The sequence below is a fragment of the Schistocerca americana genome, chromosome X, assembly GCF_021461395.2.
Source record: "Schistocerca americana isolate TAMUIC-IGC-003095 chromosome X, iqSchAmer2.1, whole genome shotgun sequence".
NCBI classification, from domain to species: domain Eukaryota; kingdom Metazoa; phylum Arthropoda; class Insecta; order Orthoptera; family Acrididae; genus Schistocerca; species Schistocerca americana.
This window is the reverse complement of record NC_060130.1, coordinates 744,588,083-744,602,087: the sequence shown is the minus strand read 5'-3', so window position 1 is coordinate 744,602,087 and position 14,005 is coordinate 744,588,083.

Here is a 14,005-nt window from a genome sequence, read left to right as displayed (position 1 = left end):
CAGGCGACTTTCCTAGTTCGTGGAAAGAATCGATTTTAATTCCGCTTTTAAAACCAGGGAAGGATCGGACCGAACCCAGTAGCTACCGTAGCATTAGTCTCACGAGCTGCGTCGGAAAGACATTTGAGCGTATGGTCAATAGGCGCCTGGTGTGGGTTCTCGAATCTAGATCCTTACTTACCCGCTGCCAGTATCATTCCACCCTAGATAACCTGATCCTAGTCGAAACAGCGATACAAGATGCTTTCCTACGTAAGCAACACCTTATCGGGGTTTTCTTCGACCTGGGGAAGGCGTACGATACTACCTGGAGGCATACCATTTTGCGGCAGCTTTATGAGTGGGGTTTCCGTGGGCGTTTACCCACACTCATCCGATCCTTTCTGTCGGACAGGTATTTTAAGTATAAGGTTGGGAATGTCCTGTCTGACCGTTTTCAGCAGGAGACCGGTGTCCCTCAAGGAAATGTCCTCAGTGTGACAGCTTTCGCAATTGCCATCAATAGTATTGCGTCCACAGTACGACGGCCCGTGCAGTGCTCCTTGTTTGTGGACGATTTCTCCATTTTCTGTGCGTCTTCCTCCCTCACAGCTGCTACACGCCAATTACAGCTGACACTCGTGCGATTGGAGGAATGGTCTAAGAGCACGGGCTTTAAATTCTCTCTGGAGAAGACCGTTTGTGTAGATTTTGACCGTTCCCGTTCTCTTTTTAATCTCCCTGTTTTAAAACTAGGAGACACTGTTCTCCCCTTTATGGAAAAAGTGAAATATCTCGGGCTTATTTTTGATGAGAAGCTCACATGGTTGCCACACTTAAAGGATCTAAAAGTCCGCTGTTTCAAGGCTTTAAACGTCCTTAAATGCGTCAGTCATAGATCCTGGGGCGCTGACAGGGCACGTCTGCTCCAACTTTATAAGGCCTTTGTGCGACCTCGACTGGAATACAGATGTCAAGCTTATGGCTCTGCAAGACCTTCCTACCTCAAAATGTTGGATGTGATTCACCATGAGGGTATTAGGCTTTCAACGGGGGCTTATCGCACGAGTCCAGTTGCTAGCCTGTGTGTCGAGGCGGGAGAGCCTCCGCTGTCCATTCGGCGTCTTCTCCTCGTGGTACGGCACGCGTACAGGACCAAGTCCATTCCTCTTTCATTGGCGTCCGACACTTTTTCCCAGCCGGCACTGGCACGTCTCTTCCGCCACCGTCCGGTGGCAACAAAGCCGTTTGGCATCCGTGCAAAGGAGAGTCTCGAGTCAGTACACCTGGAGGGTATTAAGGTACTCCACCAGGGATGGAGTAGGGGATCTCCCTGGCGACTACAAAGGCCAAGATTACTTCTTGATCTGGCTGCTTACAGGAAGTATTGTACCCCGGACCACTTTTTTAAAATTAAACAGACTGAGATTTTAAAACGTCATTCCGATTTTATTCCTGTTTACACGGATGGGTCTAAACGGGGGGATTTTATGGGATGCTCTGCTGTGTTTCCCGATACTGTCCATCGGATAGGGCTCCCAGAGCAGTTCTCAGTTTACTATGCAGAACTGTTTGCCATTCTGCAAGCATTAGAGCATATGCGCCGACATCGTGGCACGAAATTCATCATCTGCTCCGATTCCCAAAGTGCTCTACACGCTCTTGAACAGATGTACCCAGCAGATCGGATGGTGCAAGAGGTGCAGGACGCACTCCTACTCTTGCAACAGCAGGGTAAGGATGTGATTTTCTGCTGGGTTCCAGGGCACATAGGGATTCCTGGAAATGAACTTGCAGATGCGGCTGCCAAGGAGGCTTGCTCCATCCCACCTCCTGCTCGCTGTTCCGTCCCCCTGCAGGCCATTACGTCTTTCGTGACTCGGAAGGTCATGCATTGGTGGGAGGCTCAGTGGCTGGACGTGAGGGATAATAAGTTGCGAGCGGTGAAGGATTCTGTCCGACCGTGGCTCACCTCCTTCCGACAACGACGCGCTGAGGAAGTAGCCCTTACACGGCTTAGAATAGGGCATTGTCCGTTGACACATGGTTTTCTTTTACGTCGTGAGGAGCCACCAACGTGTCAGACATGTGGGACACAGTTGTCGATACGGCATATTTTAACTGAGTGTGTTTTATATGCGGGTTTGAGGGAAGATTTCAGTTTCCCACCAGACCTACCCTCTCTTTTAACTAATAATGAGGCGAGTGTCGCTAGAGTTTTACGTTTTTGTGTGATGTCTGGCCTTCTTCCCAAAATATTGGGATTGAAGTCTTAATGTGCTTTCCGGTGGTTTGGTCACCCATTATTTGTAAGTGGTCACTCAGCCACCGTTACTTATCTATCCCTGTTTGTACTGCTATTTTATTTTTAGTTTTATCTCCCTGTTTTGATGTGCTGTGTCCATTCTTGCAATTTGAACAATACCAATTCTCCCACGATTCGGCTCTGAATTGAACTTTTGGTAACGGGCGCTGATAACCTCGCTGTTGTGCGCCCTAAAACACTAATCATCATCATCATCATCATCATTACCTTCAGGGCTCGGCCACAGCCATATTTCAACAGGATAATGCGCGACCACACGTGGCACGTATTGTCCAAAGGTTCTTCGTCAATAACCAGATTGAATTGCTTCCCTGGCCGGCTCGCTCTCCGGATCTTTCGCCGATAGAAAACATGTGGTCCATGGTTGCTCAACGAGTGACCCAGATTACATCCCCAGCTGCCACACCAGATGATCTTTGGCAACGTGTGGAAGCTGCTTGGGCTGCTGTACCCCAGGAGCACATCCAACGTCTCTTTGACTCAATGCCGAGACGTGTGGCAGCGGTGATCTCCAACAATGGCGGCTACTCTGGCTACTGATTCTGGCAGGAACCACATGTCACAGACGTCTGTAAACGTAATCATTTGATACTTGGTGAACATGTTATCTACAAAATAAATCTTGTTGTGCTACCTCTTGTCTTTCTTGGTGTTGCATTTACGGTGGCCAGCAGTGTATAATGGTAAGACAGAGATTTAGGAACCAGGTTTTAAATTATAAGACATTTCCAGGGGCAGACGTGGACTCTGACCACAATCTATTGGTTATGAACTGTAGATTAAAACTGAAGAAACTGCAAAAAGGTGGGAATTTAAGTAGATGGGACCTGGAAAAAACTGACTAAACCAGAGGTTGTACAGAGTTTCAGGGAGAGCATAAGGGAACAATTGACAGGAATAGGGGAAAGACATACAGTAGAAGAAGAATGGGTAGCTCTGAGGGCTGAAGTAGTGAAGGCATCAGAGGATGAAGTAGGTAAAAAGATGAGGGCTGGTAGAAATCCTTGGCTAACAGAAGAAATATTGAATTTAATTGATGAAAGGAGAAAACATAAAAATGCAGTAAATGAAGCAGGCAAAAAGGAATACAAACGTCTCAATATTGAGATCGACAGGACGTGCAAAATGACTAAGCAGGGATGGCTAGAGAACAATTGTAAGGATGTAGAGGCTTATCTCACTAGGGGTGAGATAAATACTGCCTACAGGAAAATTAAAGAGACCTTTGGAGAAAAGAGAGCCACTTGTATGATTATCAAGAGCTCAGATGGAAACCCAGTTCTAAGCAAAGAAGGGAAAGCCGAATGGTGGAAGGAGTATATAGAGGGTCTATACAAGGGCGATGTACTTGAGAACCATATTATAGAAAAGGAAGAGGATGTAGATGAAGATGAAATGGAAGATATGATACTGCGTGAAGAGTTTCACAGAGCACTGAAAGACCTGAGTCGAAACAAGGTCCCGGGAGTAGACAACATTCCCTTAGACCTACTGACGGCCTTGGGACAGCCAGTCATGAGAAAGCTCTACCATCTGGTAAGCAAGATGTATGAGACAGGCAAAATACCCTCAGACTTCAAGAAGAATATAATAATTCCAATCCCAAAGAAAGCAGGTGTTGACAGATGTGAAAATTACCGAACAATCAGTTTAATAAGTCACAGCTGCAAAATACTAACGCGAATTCTTTACAGACGAATGGAAAAACTGGTAGAAGCCGACCTCGGGGAAGATCAGTTTGGATTCCGTAGAAATGTTGGAACACGTGAGGCAATACTGACCTTACGACTTATCTTAGAAGAAAGATCAAGGAAAGTTAAACCTACGTTTCTAGCATTTGTAGACTTAGAGAAAGCTTTTGACAATGTTAACTGGAATACTCTCTTTCAAATTCTAAAGGTGGCAGGGGTAAAATACAATTTGTACAGAAACCAGATGGCAGTTATAAGAGTCGAGGGGCACGAAAGGAAGTGAGACAGGGTTGTAGCGTCTCCCCAATGTTATTCAATCTGTATATTGAGCAAGCAGTGAAGGAAACAAAAGAAAGATTCGGAGTAGGTATTAAAATCCATGAAGAAGAAATAAAAACTTTGAGGTTCGCCGATGACATTGTAATTCTGTCAGAGACAAAATGGTTCAAATGGCTCTGAGCACTATGGGACTCAACTGCTGTGGTCATCAGTCCCCTAGAACTTAGAACTAATTAAACCTAACTAACCTAAGGACATCACACACATCCATGCCCGAGGTAGGATTCGAACCTGCGCCGTAGCAGCAGCGCGGCTCCGGACTGGAGCGCCTAGAACCGCACGACCACAGCGGCCGGCGATGCTGAGGGAATTAGATTAGGAAATGAGACACTAGTAGTAGAGGAGTTTTGCTATTTGGGGAGCAAAATAACTGATGTTGGTCGAAGTAGAGAGGATATAAAATGTAGACTGGCAATGGCAAGGAAAGCGTTTCTGAAGAAGAGAAATTTGTTAACATCGAGTATTGATTTAAGTGTCAGGAAGTCGTTTCTGAAAGTATTTGTATGGAGTGTAGCCATGTATGGATGTGAAACGTGGACGACAAATATTTTGGACAAGAAGAGAATAGAAGCTTTCGAAATGTGGTGCTACAGAAGAATGCTGAAGATTAGATGGGTAGATCACATAACTAATGAGGAGGTATTGAATAGAATTGGGGAGGCGTTTGTGGTACAACTTGACAAGAAGAAGGGACCGGTTGGTAGGACATGTTCTGAGGCATCAGGGGATCACAAATTTAGCATTGGAGGCAGCGTGGAGGGTAAAAATCGTAGAGGGAGACCAAGAGATGAATACACTAAGCAGATTCAGAAGGATGTAGGTTGCAGTAGGTACTGGGAGATGAAGAAGCTTGCACAGGATAGAGTAGCATGGAGAGCTGCATCAAACCAGTCTCAGGACTGAAGGCCACAACAACAACAACAATCGGACACTGATCGCATTCATAGAGAAAGCGATCGTCATGAGATAACGACCGATAAGTAGCAACACACGCAACGTACGGGTAACGTGGGTACGATCTTAACTAATCAAAGCTACCTCGTATCAGAAACATACACAGAGTGAACATTAATAAAACCGACAAACTAAAAGGACATCTCCAGCGGTAATTCGGAAGGATACCGCCCTTCGATTGTGCCATTCCAGCACTAATCGAAGCGCCAGGGTTTCAGGTGCCAGTCGTCCAGCCAGCCAGCCAGCCGAGCAGCAGCGGTCCAGCAGAGCAGCTGCTGCAGCAGCAGCAGCAGAAGCGGTCCCGGCCAGCAGCAGCGGTCCAGCCCTCCAGCCAGCCAGCCCTCCAGCAGCAGCAGCAGCTGCGGCGTTCCTGCCAGCCGTCGCCAGCGCCAGCGCCAGCAGCGTGGGACTCTGGTCTTCGTCCGTCCCCAGTTTTTTCCTCTCCTTTTCGTCCTGTGATGTTTTCGTTCATCCCTGTCGTTATGTCAGCCCCCACCACCACTGCCACTACTACCACCACTGCCATTGTGTACACTTCGCCCACCGCTGCCACCACCACCATTACATGGTGTGCCCAGTCACCCCCACCCCCCTTTTTCCAACCCTACTCTTCTCACTCTCCCTTCGCCCTCGCTCTTTGTCGCCCCCTCTCCAGCTTCTTCCTCCCACTCCTCTCCCTCTGATCCTTTCCCCTCACTCCGCCAGACTGTCACTGCAGCTCCAGCTAGTGTGGTGGCCCGTCGGGCCACTGCCCACGCCCAGCTCTCTCCATCGCCTTTGCCATCACCACCACCACCGTCACCGTCGCCGTCGCCTTCACCATCACCATCTCCGGCACCAACTACTGCGTCCACGCCGGGACCTGCCACTTCCCACCACCTCCTTATAGTTTCCGTCCCTCATGTCACCACCCACCCTTCTGCCGCCATTAAACGCCCTAGTGGCACCACCACCTCCTCCGCTCCCAAAAAGGCCCCCCCCTCCTTCCACCCCCCCCCAGGATGCCATGGATGTCTCCCCACCTGGCCCTGCTCCCTCCACCACCTCCTCCTCCTCCTCCCCCTCTCTTTATACAAATACCTCCTGTCCCATCCTGATCCTTCCCTTCTCGAGGCCCGGAACCTCTCCCTCCTCCTCCGCCAACACTTCCCTGGTGCCCCCATCCCACTCCTCACTCCCAGACAGGATTCAGTTCTCATCTCCTCCCCCAACCCCACCCTCCATACTGACATCCTCTCCTGCCTCCCCATCACCCGGTTTGGCCCCAACGCCTCCCTCACCCCTGCTCCTTCTCCATCTCCTACCCACCAACCCCAACCCCCCATCACCCGCCGACCCTCACCACTGTGATCACTTGCTTAGTCCGACAATCCTGGAGGAGGAGGTGTTGGCAGAGCTCGAGGTGCATCCCTCACTGGAGGTGCGGGCGGTCCGCCGCATTTTTAACTCGGCTGGCCCCAACCACCTTATGCAGGTTTTCTCCGAGGACGCCCCCTCCATTGACTGTGTCCTGAAGGAGGGTGCCCTCCTCTTCAACCAGCGCTATAAGGTCGACCCCTCCTGTTCCCCTCCTCAATACCTCCGGCAGTGCCCTAACCTACAATCCCCTCCCTCCTGTAATACCTGCAATCTCCCCCATCCCACCTACTCCAAAAAGTGTAAAGTCTGACCCCCTCCGACCACTCCTGAACTCACCGTCCCTGTCCGTCCGCTGGACGCCCCCACCCCTCCTGGCAATTCCCTTCGTCCCCCCCACCCCACGCTGAGGTCATCATCAGGTTCCTCACCATTGTCCTGCAAAACGTCCACCCTTTCCAGCGCCCTCACACCCTCCAACAGATCTCCCTCGCCGCCCGTTCCGTCTTCCACCTAAAAATGTATGCCACCTACTCCCACAACCAGGCCCATTTCACCTTCTCCCGTCTCGACACCCTCGTCTAAATCCCTGTCATGGTGCGACAGCACCGTATCCTGTTCAACAACATCTGTTCCCTTCCCACCAACAAGAACCTATTCATCCACACCCTTTGCCACCCACCGCGTGGATGCCTTCCTCCTTAATGAAACCTTCCTCCAACCCCACCACACAGTCCACACTTAGCCCTACCTTCTCCACTGCTCCAAAAATCCCCCCCGATTGCGCATGGCGGAGTTGCCATTGGCCACCACCGCCAGATCCCGATTCGGCTCCAACCTCTCCTTCCCAACCCCACCGAACACCTGATCCTTAGTCTCTTCTTCCCCGGCCTTACCGTCACCTGCGCCACCATCTATGTCCGCCCTGACGCCCCTATTCCTTTCGACTTCCTCTCCCACATTGATCGTACCTTCTCCTCCAACGTGATCGCCGCCGACCTGAACATCCATAGTCACTCCGCCACCCAGTTACGGTGGTGGCATCGGTTCTTCTCCACCCTTCAAGGCGACCTTGTCCCCATTCCCCAGCACACCCGCCCCGAATCCAACTCCACTCCTGATGTCATCCTCTCCTCCCCCAACCTCCTTGGCCGCATAGCGGTGGATGTCCTGGACCCCATTGGTAGCAACCATCTCCCTGTCCGCCTCACTGTTTCAGACGGTCGTCCCCCCGCCCCGACCCTCATAATGACCCTCCCCCAAAGTACATCCATGACTATTCCTGTGCTGACTGGAATGCCTACCGGGATACCCTCTCCACCTGGGTCGAAGGCCACCCCTTCACCTACCACCACCCTGACGATGTTACCCATGCCGCCTCCTTGCTGACCTTGTCTGAGGCCGTGGAGGCCCATGTCCCTACTGTCGCCATCCACCCCCACCATCCTACCTTGCCCCCACAAGCCGTCCTCCTCCTCCGTGTATCCCGCCGTCTCTATAGTGCCTTCCTCCACACGTGTGACCCGGACACACTACGACGCCACCGGCAACTCCAGGGACACATCCGAAACTTGCTTGTGGCTAAGAAACGCCGGGACTGGCAACAGACATGCACCCATTTAAATGCTACCCTACCTATAAACTCATCCAAGTACTGGTCAGCCTTCCGTCGCCTTACCAGAACTAAACCCTCCCCCTACTATCCTCTTCTCCATGATGATCACCCCTTTCCTGACACCCTTAGTAAGGCCAGTCACTTTGCCTCCTACCTTTCTGATGTCTTCTCCATCCCCGATGATCCCCAGTTTGATTACTCCCTCTTCCCGGATGTCCGTGATCGAACTGATACCTCGTCCCTCCTCTCACACCTGGTTTCCAATAATTGGACAACATTGCATACACGGAACTCAATGCCCCTATCACTACACAGGATCTCATGCTACATTCCGCACAAAACGCAACACCGCTCCTGGTCATGATCGTGTCACCTACCGCCACCTTTGTGAAGCTCCTGTCTCTTTCCTCTCCACCCCGGCCAGGCTCTACAATGTAGTCCTGTCCACCGGCTACTACCCCGACCTGTGGAAAACCTCCCATATCCTGATGTTCCTTAAACCTGGTAAACCGCCGTCCGCCGTCTCCTCCTATCGTCCCATCAGCCTTACCTCGGTCTTCAGCAAGGTCCTGGAATCCATCCTCACCTGACGCATCCACCAGCATCTCTGCCAGCACCGCCTCCTTTCCGTTACCCAGTGTGGCTTTCGACCATCCTGCTCTTCCAATGATCTTCTCCTCCACCTCGCTCATCTCCTTTCCGAACAGCTAAATTCCCATCGCTCCGCAATCTTCCTCTCCCTGGACCGCGAACGTGCCTATGACCGTGTATGGCATTCTGGTCTCCCCTTCAAGCTCCAAACCTTCGCCTTTCCCATTAACTATGTCCGTCTGATCGGCTCCTTTCTCTCCCATCGTCCTTCCTAGGTCACCATCCATAACACGGATTCCAACACCTTTTTTCCCTCCACCGGTGTGCCCCAAGGCTCCATCCTCTCCCCCCTTCTGTACCTTTTGTATATGGCGGACATGCCACCGCCGTCACCCCCCATCCACCTTCTCCAGTTTGCTGATGACACCGCCTTCCTTGCCCTCGCCCCCACCCTGCAGCGTTCCCAACACCTTCTCCAATCCCATCTTGACCAGTTCACCGCTTGGTGCAACCAGTGGTTGCTCAAGGTCAATCCCTCTAAAACCCAGGCGATCATTATAGGCAAAACCACCCCCTCCTTCCGCCTCCTTGATTTCTATCTCACCATCTATGGCCGTCCTATCGCCCTCACCCCCACCATTAAGTACCTTGGCATCACCCTCGACCGTCGCCTCTCCTGGACCCCCCCATCTCCGGACAGTCCAAGCCAAGGCACGCTCCCGACTCTGTCTCCTCAAGCTCCTTTCCGGCCGTACATGGGGTCTGGACCCCTCCACCATACTGCACACCTATAAATCCCTCATCCGCCCTATCCTCTGTTATGCCCATCCTGCCTGGATCTCCGCCCCCCCCCCCCTGCCTTTTACAAATCCCTTCGGATCCTAGAATGCCATGCTCTCCGGCTCACCTATCGCATCTGTCTCCCCTCCCCCACGTGGATCCTGTACGACCTTATTCCGTTCCCCCACCTCCTCCTTTTCCTTGAACGGATACGGATCCTGTATACTTCCCGAAAACTCGATCCTCCTCACCCACTTGTCTCCCCCATTCTCTCCCACCCCCGCCCACTGCTGTGCCTGTATTCCCACGTCCCACCCAGTCTCCATCTCTCCACCCTCCTTACCCTCTCCCAAGGTGGCTTCCGCCAGCTCCCTCTCCCTGATGATGCCCTCTTCCCCTCCATCTCCCCCTCCTACCAACTTTGATCCTCCCTCCCTCTTCCTGTGTTTGCTCCTTTGGGCACCCTCCCTCCCTTCTCTCCCTCTATCCTCCCTCATCCATTTCTCCCCACTCCTCCCCTGGGCTTCCCCTCCCCTGTCCCTCTACTCCTCCCCCCATCTCCTCAGCCATTGGCATCTTTGTTCTCCCCTTTCCCCCTCTCACCTTTCTTCCCCTCTTGGCAGGTCCCCGGACTCGCACGCGCTACGTGGACATTCGCGCGCCGGAGATCATCACCATCAGTGTCTCGTGTGTGCCGTTGTGTTTAGTGTTCAGTGTTCACCGTCGCACTCCATCGTTCACCTGTGCCATCGCCATCTTCAGTGTTTGTGCGTTGTGTCAACAGTTTGTAGTGCGGATTATCGTCGAGTGTGAAAGGCTCCGTGTTTGTCTTTATGTGTCTGCTATTTTATTACCTGCCGTTATGTCACTTATGTGTATTCTTTCTGTTGTTTATTTATCTATTCTATGGCTGAAGAGCGGCGTAACATGCTGCTGACAGCCTGCCTGTTTGTACGGGTTTGAAAATAACTAGAGGGACTGTATCCTGACTCGAAACGAAAAGAAAAGGTCCTATAACATGTCTCCGGAAATGGACGGTGTTCGTGCAACGACAACAAATCGTCCCGAAACAAAGCACAGAGCTACATCGCGTCAACATCACAACAGATGTTCAAAGTGACCTCCAAGGGATTGCAGGTGACAGGGATAGTAGCGGTTGTCACGCAGGATCCAGAAAATCGTACTTTGTCTTACACCGTGTTGGCAGGCTACTTGCATGGAGCTTGTACTGGGGTTCGTCTCAATAACGTGTAGAACCCGACCCTCCAAATCTAGTGAACCCACAATCCGCCGCGTCCCTGCACGTTAGTCTGTCTGAAAGGTCACGTGATCACACTAACGCCCAAAAAGGGCTTGAAATGTTGTGTGATATGGTTGGCGTCTGTGAGGGTACTTGTTCTGGTGTAGCCGTGCTGCCTCTGGACCGTTTACACCTGCTTGATCCTTACTTGAATACCGGACCATTCTGCTGCTCACAGCACGTTGTGTCCATCACACAGCCTGCAACACACTAGGCACACACGGCACGTGGTCAGAGGAACTGTCATTCGTCAGCGCCATCTACTGTGGCAACGATGTATTTCCGGACACATGTTCATAGGACCTATTTTCCTCCGTTTCCAGTCAGGAATCCGTCCCTGCAGTTTGTCGATTTATTAATGTTCACCCTGTTTATTATACACAATTATGGGTTTATTACTTGTCAAACTTCTTGGCAGATTAAAACTGTGTGGCGGACTGAGACTCGAACTCGGGACCTTTGCATTCTGTGTGCAAGAATTCTACAGACTGAGATATCGAAGCACAACTCACGACCCATTCTCACAACTTTAATTCCGACGGTACCTCATCTCCTACCTTGCCCAAAACTTGCCCACTGCCAATGCATTTTCTGTTCCGTGATGAAGTTTGTCTTCTGTACAGGAGGCTGCAAAGAGTCGCGATTGAAGCATACGAGGAACAGTCTGATCTTTTCCAAAGTCACACCGAAAATCGTTTTGATCAATGTAGCTCCATCTTGCCAAATTAACATTTGATCTGCCGACTCCAGATCTTAGCCTATCGGGAGGACGACGGTTCAATCCCGTCTCCGGCCATCCTGATTTAGGTTTTCCGTGATTTCCCTAAATCGCTTCAGGCAAATGCCGGGATGGTTCCTTTGAAAGGGCACGGCCGATTTCCTTCCCCATCCTTCCCTCACCCGAGCTTGCGCTCCGTCTCTAATGACCTCGTTGTCGACGGGACGTCAAACACTAATATCCTCCTCCTCTTAGCCTATTCAGGGACTTCCAAGCCGCTCATTTCTGATCATAGCCAGGAGGCAGAGTTTCTGAAACTCTTTAACCAGACAGGAGGAAGGTAGTTTGCAGTTCTCCATAGTTGCAACATAGCTTTTTCAGAGGCGGTTCTAGGCGCCGTCCATGTCTCCTTAACTTCAGTCGTTGCTGATGCAGTTCGTGCTCATACAGAAGATGCGTTCTCTCCTGCTCCACTTTCTTTCTTTCCTCATTCGAGGCTATTTCTCTATGAACAGGAGGTGGTGTTATTCTTTTGGTGTGGTAAAACCATACGATTGGAGTGGATTTCAAGCAAACTGTTATGATTTTACAGGTGCTGAATTGCAGCAAACATGACATGCATAATCTGCCGCAGAATAGCATAGTGCCATTGTTGAGGTTTGCAGTGTTTCAGGTTGAGTACTTCTCTGAGACCCGGCCAGCATCCGTAGAAGATGGTTCCTGGTCAAACTTTTGACTTGCAGTTCATGCAGTGTTTCTTGGATAAAACTGGAGAAACAAATCGGTAGTGCCCTTTTGAAAGGAAACATCCAAATAATTAAATTAATGAAAATCGAAATCACGATGTCCGGAAGGGGATCTGAATGCTGACCCTCCCGAAGTGCCTTAACACTAGAACGGCGGATTTTCTGACATTCCTAAAACGACGTAAAGGGGTCATTTTGACATCACATAAAATATTTTCATATTTGACTTAAACGAGTACTTTTTTAGTGTTTGTTAATCCATACTTTATTTCTAGTAATCACAACAATTATTTACAATTATAAATAGTAATTACTAATTTATTTGATCAACACTATCATACAAATTTATTGTTGCTACTGTTCACAAATTTCTTAACTATATATTTTAATTTATTAACTACTGATACAACTTTCTAGACACATTTAGTATATCTGGTCCATTTTACTCTCACATGTTTTTTACAAACAGCTCTGTATTACGTTTCACTCATGTCATTTGAAGCTGCTAGACGCACTTTTCACAGGTGATTTCTGTTTTACGCGCACATTTTCCGCACACGGATTTGTGGCACTTTACACAGTTTTCGCTGGTCTTGTTGCCCTTGCAGAGGCTGATTTGGCACTTCCTCCGCTTTCGAAGTGATTTCAGTCTCATATCCTCTTCCTTTTTCCTGATGTTCTTGCTCTTTCGTTCCCATGAGTTCATTTGCCAGTTGAAGTATGAACTTCTTCCTTTCCATTTTCTTGTTTGTTACTATGTTATAGATAAACCATGCATTTATTGCCGCTATGTCCAGTATGTTGTAGAAGACATGCATTGGCCATCTCCTACATGCAACCTTCGTAGTATATTTACGGGTCATTTGATCAACCACGTCCATGCCATACTTCGTTGCATTGTAGAACGTTACGGTTTCAGGTTTTTTCTTTCCTTCCTTGCTTATTGCTTCTTCAGCATGCAGCTTACTCAGAAGAATTACATTTTTGTTCTGCTTTCCTTGGTATACAGTGAAGGTGCAGTCTGTGTTGCCATTATTGTGCAGTATTGTGGTGGAGTGTATTTCAGTATTCGGCTTCCTTACTTCATCGGGGATTTCACGGCGGATCTTGTTCATTGTTCCAACTTATGAAGTTTTCTTTTCTTTGAGTTTTTTAGCAAGTGGAAGAGACATAAAGAAGGAGTCTGTGGTCACATTTCTTCCTTGATTTTCAAATGGCTCCATGAGATGCATAACAACGTAGTCTCCAAGTGGTTGTTTCTCTCTATGCGTGTCCTCTTTGCCGAGGTATGGAAAAGCATTACGTATATACTTCGTCGTTACATCAACAGCCAACCACAATTTGAGACCATATTTGTCTGGTTTGTTGGACATGAATTGAGTAAACCTGCATCTTGCTTTGTTTGGTAACAGTTGCTCTTCAATGGTTATATTTTCTCTAGGGCGGTAAGCGCGAATACGGCTTTCAATGAAATTTCCCCAAATTTCAGATGCAAGAGCGAATTTGTTGGCTGCTAGGCGTTCAGCTCGGGTTGATCTTTCATCAAAACGGAGAAATCTGTCACTTGGCGTAATGTCCTTGATAAAACCACGTCCCCAAGAGTGCGACCA